Below are 6108 nucleotides of genomic sequence, written 5' to 3' on the forward strand. Positions count from 1 at the left end.
TATGCATTTCAGTAACAGAGTATATCTCTGAGAGAAGAATTTCTGGATATGCACATCTGCACATTACTGGATAGTGCCAAGGCATTTTCCCAAAAGTTGGCACCAATGTTCAGAGCCACCAGTTTTTGAAAGTTTCTATTGCTGCATGTTCTCGCCCAAGAATTGTCCTACTTTAAAATATTCTGCAGTCTAGCAGGTAAGCAGTGGTTTCTCACTGAAGTTTTGATGGGATTTTTCTGATTCCCATTGAGGTTAAAAACCATTTAAAACATACGTTGATCATTTAGATTTCCTCATCTATTGAGTGGGCAGCATTTCTTTTTTTCTTTTTTTAAATGTTTTGTACCAATTCTTTTTGGGTAAAAAAGAATTTGGTTAAAATTATTTCAAGTATGGTCTCCCACCCCCATTCATTTCTGCATTGCTGAGTTTAAGATTTAATGAAGATAATAAATTTTGACAAATGTCTCTGTTCACCTATTAAAATTACCACAGGATATTTTCTTTCTCTCTCTCTCTCTCTTTTTTTTGGCTTTTTAGGGCCGCACCCGTAGCACGTGGAGGTTCCTAGGCTAGGTGTTGAATCGGAGCTACAGCTGCCGGCCCATGCCACAGCCACAGTAACATCAGATCTGAGCTGCGTCTGCAACCTACACCACAGCTCAGGGCAAGGCCGGACCCTTAACCCACTGAGCAAGGCCAGGGACCGAACCCGCGACCTCATGGTTCCTAGTCAGATTGGTTTCCACTGTCCCACAACAGGAACTCCAATTTTCTCATTTTTACTATGAAAATACAATAAATTTTGTTAATTTTCTATGTCAACTTCACACTAGAATAAATTCAACTTGGCTTAATATACTATACTTTTTTTTTTTTTGTCTTTTCAGGGCCACACCCGCAGCATATGGAAGTTCGCAGGCAAGGGGTGGAATCGGAGCTATAGCTGCTGGCCCATACCACAGCCACAACAATGTGGGATCCTTAATTCACTGAGCCAGGCCAGAGATCAAACCCACATCCTCATGGATATTAGTTGGGTTCGTTATGGCTGAGTCACGATGAGAACTCCTCCCTTTTCTTTATTGTCATTTTATTATTTTTGTGCGTATTACATTTACTAATATTTTGTTTACGATATGTTCATCTATACTTGTAGGAGATATTTGCCTACCCTTTTATTTTCTTATACTATCCTTTCTATTTGTTATTAAAGATATGACAGCCTCATAAAATGAGCAGGGAGACTAGTCTTTGAACTATCTGGAAAAGTTTTGTGAAAGAGAGAAGTTACTTGTGTCCCAAAAGTTTGCTGGAACTCAATAATTAAGCCATCTCTGAAATGGAAATTTTCTCTGTGGAAAGTTTTAAAATTAGATTTTTAATTCTGTTAATAGTTATTTAACCAATCATATTTTCTATTTCTTTTTATGTCCATTGCCATAAAGGATAATTTTCCAGGCGTGTCTCTACTTCATTCAAATTTTCAGATTTTGTCATAAAGGTGTACACACTATCCTATGTTATTTTTTCCATTACTATAGGATACACTGTAGTGTCCTATTTCTTATTCCTGATTATTATTATTCATGTTTTGACTCTTTTTCTTGATCAGGCTTGGAAAAATAAAAAGTGGGACCGGAGCTCCCATTGTGGCTCAGGAGGTTAAGCGCCTGACACAGTGTCCGGGAGGATGCAGGTTTATTCCCTGGCCTCGCTCAGCTGGTTAAGGATCTGGTGCTGCCACAAGCTGCACTGTAGGTCACAGATATGGCTCAGGTCCAGTGTTGCTGTAGCTGTGGCACGGGCCTCAGCTGCAGCTCTGATTCGACCCCTAGCCTGGGAACTTCCATATGCCACAGGTGTGGCCAAAAGAAAAGAAAAGAGAGTAAAAAGTGGGACAAAGAATTGAATGGAATTTCCTTAATTTGATGCAACATATCTAATAAACACCTACAGGGCATGGTGTTTAGTGGGTTCGATAGACCTCTATTGTATATTTCCAATTTCTGCCATGATCTCACCTTGTGTATGAGACATGCGCCATAAACTCTAACACATGGTTAGCATTAAGCCCTTTCTCTTTTTCCAAGTCTTTCTCATACACAACAGAACATTATCCTCTCAAAGAAAACGTGCAGGTGTTTACTGATAAAACAACTGCACTCAAATAGGAACACTGATGCCCTTGAAAACAGTCTGGTCCACCGGCTAATGAGGCCAAACCCTGTGCTGGTGACATGCGTGAAGTCACAGGCTGCCCATCAGCAGAGTCAGTGGAAAATGGACAGTGACAAGTTAGGTCTCCATGAAGTGTGCCCAGAAAATAGATGATGAGCACTCCTGCCATAAAGCAAAAGGAGAGTCGTCTCAACACACCAGCTACCATGATTTTTGTCATTTTTTCAATGTAACTTATAAATGCATCGCTGTTTGTTTTATTATTTTTCATCACTTTTCACTTTATAATAATCCTGTGAGCAGGCATGAGTTCAAAAGAATGAAAAATTAGTGCTATATACTTATCTCTGAGAAAGTTCATGATGACCATGGAACTTGCAAAAACTGTCAACATTTACCAACCACCATGAAGGTTGTAGTGATATCACTGGATACATACAAAGGCAGAAATCTGTGAGGAATTCTCAGCTTCTGTTTCCAAAACAGCTAAGAAAACTGAGTCAGAAAATAACAATTCAACATGTGCTGCTGAAGAAGGTGCTTTTACACAAGACAAGCCTCTGTGAAGCTTATCTTTCCATTTAGAGCAAATGCCTATCCTTCTAAATAAATGAACATCACTTGTTCTGAGTTGAAGCTTTCATGGGCACAAGAAGTGAAGCAATGCTGGGAGCGGATTTGCTCGATTAGCAGCCCCAGAACTTTGCAGACTGTTAAATGATGCCAGTTTCCTAATACTATTTCCTGATACTTTAAAGAGGAAAAAAGTTAATTCCAATAATGATTTGATTTTCTCATCCAATTGAAGAAATTAGAGTTAAGTTTTTGGTAGATCACTGTGTTGCAGAAGAATGATCTAATTGCGAATGCTATTGTCAACTCAGTTTAAAATTCAGGATGATTTTAAATATTTGGTTTATGGTGGTAATACCAACACAAATTTTGGTGTAACATAACATCATGGCAAAAAAATGATCTCACGAAATTAAGAAACTTACAGGGATTTATTTTCATGTATGTGTATATGTACGTATATTAGTAAACTTGGCCTGTGTCATGCATATATATTTACAAACTTAGCAAGTAAAATTAACCAATATTATTATATCTAATATGTCAGTAAAAATTTTGAATAAAAAAGTTAGGAAACTTGCTCTATTATGTGCATTAAATAGATTAAATATCATATGTAATTATAAAGTATATAAAACATGTTAAGTAACTAAATGATATATATTATATGTAGTCAGTATGTTTTAAATAAATATATACTATATGTTATATTTTATGTTTTACATTCTATCCATATATTGTATATTTTTATATTTGTTATATATAACTGGTCAAATCTGATAATTTGTTATTCAAATTTTCTACAATCTTGCAAGATTTTTCATCTTCATGGTCTATCAGTTACCACGAGGTATATTAAAGTGTCCTGTTCTGAATGTAAATTTGTACATTTCTTTTTATAATAATGTCAGTTTTTGTTTTGCATGTTTTAGGGCCATGATGTTAGACAAACATAATCTAGAATTATTTTCTCTTTCTAGTGAATTGACTTTTTATCATTTTGTGAGATCTCTGCTTCTGATAAATGGTTTTCAGCCTTTCTGTAGCTTTAATACTTAGATGTTTCCCAAATCATGTTATGTTATTTCAGGATTTTTTTCCATTTTCTAAAGTTTTATTGAAGTATAGTTGATTTACAAGGTTGTGATAACTCCTGCTGTACAGCAGAAGGATTCAGTTGTACATGTACGTATATCCATTCTCATTTAGATTCTTTCACCACGTAGATATTACAGAATATTGGGTAGAGGTCTCTGTGCCAAGCAGCAGGTCCCCATTGGCCAATCATTCCATATACCTCAGGGTGCATATGCCAATCCCATCCCCCCAGTCCACCCCTCCCCCCAACCCCACCTGTCCCCTTTGGTAACCATAAGTTTTTCCCAAAGTCTATGAGTCTGTTTCTGTTTTGTAAATAAGTTCATTTGTTATGTACGTTATGTTAATTTGTTTTTTATATGACTTGCCAAGCTTCATCTTTAAACTAAGAGATTTAGTCCACTTAAATTATATTATATCAAAAACGTGTTTAAGTTTAAACCTAACATTTTATTATGTACTATTTGTGCCTCCTATCAAAGTTCCTGTTGTCTCCTGTCTCACTTTCCTTTGGATTGGTTGAGAATTTTTTATTAGTCCATTTTCCTCTCTACCGCCCTGAAAATTTTATACCCTTTTTCTATTATTTTGTGGAAATTATAACATATTTTGGGAGTTCCTGTCATGGCTCAGCAGAAACAAATCTGACTAGCATCCCTGAGGATGCAGGTTCAATCCCTGGCCTCACTCAGTGGGTTAAGGATCCGGTGTTGCTGGGAGCTGTGGTATAGGTCACAGACGTGGCTCGGATCTGGCATTGCTGTGGCTCTGGTGTAGGCTGGCGGCTATGGCTCTGATTAAACCCCTAGCCTGGAAACCTCTATAGGCCATAGGTATGGCCCTAAAAAAAAAAAAAAAAAAAAAAAAGACCAAAAAAAACCACATATTTTATTTACTCACCAAAACTGAATATTAAATGACCTTTTCCCTTCTCCCCACACACATAATGCAAGAACATTGGAATACATGAAAACATTTACCCCTTCCCCATTTATAGTATATTACCATTATATATAATTTTTATTATTAAATAGAATGTTAATATACACATGTATTAATTGCATATTAAATATATAAATTATGTTGCTATATGTTGTATGCATATTATATATTTTTATACACATTATATATGTAATTTTAAATCTCACAAGATATTTTATCATTTTATTCAGCCAATATTCATTCAGACTTACCAAATACTTGTCCTTTTATTGTTTTTACTTTTCCCTTCATCTCCAGCTTTCTATCTATAATTTATTTTCTTATAAAAAATTAACATTATCTTAGAAATAATTAACAGTCTCTAATTTCTTTTACTCCAAGTATTCCTATATCTGTATCTTTATTTCAAATCATTATTAAGGATATTTTCAATAAAATAGAATTTTTAGTTGGCTGACATTTCAGCACATTAAATATATAATTTTATAGTCTTCTAGCTTCCATTAATACTGTGAAGTCATCTCTCAGTCAAGTCTTCTAGATGTTTTTAAGGAAATTTGTCTTTTTTTTCTCTGTTTTTAATATTTAAAAATATTTTTTTTGTCCTTGATTTTTTTTCTTTTCTTTTCCTTTTTTTTTTTGTCTTTTTGCCTTTTCTAGGGCCACTCTCACGGCATATGGAGGTTCCCAGGCTAGGGTTCGAATCGGAGCTGTAGCCGCCAGCCTATGCCAGAGCCACAGCAACGCAGGATCCAAGCCACGTCTGCGACCTACACCACAGCTCACGGCAACGCCGGATCCTTAACACACTGAGCAAGGGCAGGGATCGAACCAGCAACCTCATGGTTCCTAATGGGATTTGTTAACCGCTGAGCCACGACGGGAACTCCACGTCCTTGATTTTCTGATATGTCTAGTGAGGATTTCCTTTTAGTTAGGATTGCAGTTTTTGAATCTGTATATTTCATAAGTTACAGAAAAGCCTGTCATTGTCTTTTTCAATAGATTTCAGGGGCTCTTATCTCTCACACACACACAACTATGTGAGGAGATAGCTTGTTGATTAGCTTGACTATAATAATTTCACTATATAGATATCAAATCATGATATATATTTTAAAGATTTTTAAACAATTTTTGTTTAAAAATACATTTTAAAATTATGAAGTCCCAAGAGTCTGGAAAGAGAGTTGGATCCTTTTCAGGAGACCCATCAGTAATGCCCTGTATCCCTTCTGATTTGTCTCCTCTGTCTCATCATCACACAGAAGCTTCATCTGTCTGGGTATCAGAAAAAGTGCCTCTGACTCAAAG

The sequence above is a fragment of the Sus scrofa genome, chromosome 4, assembly GCF_000003025.6.
Source record: "Sus scrofa isolate TJ Tabasco breed Duroc chromosome 4, Sscrofa11.1, whole genome shotgun sequence".
NCBI classification, from domain to species: Eukaryota; Metazoa; Chordata; class Mammalia; order Artiodactyla; family Suidae; genus Sus; species Sus scrofa.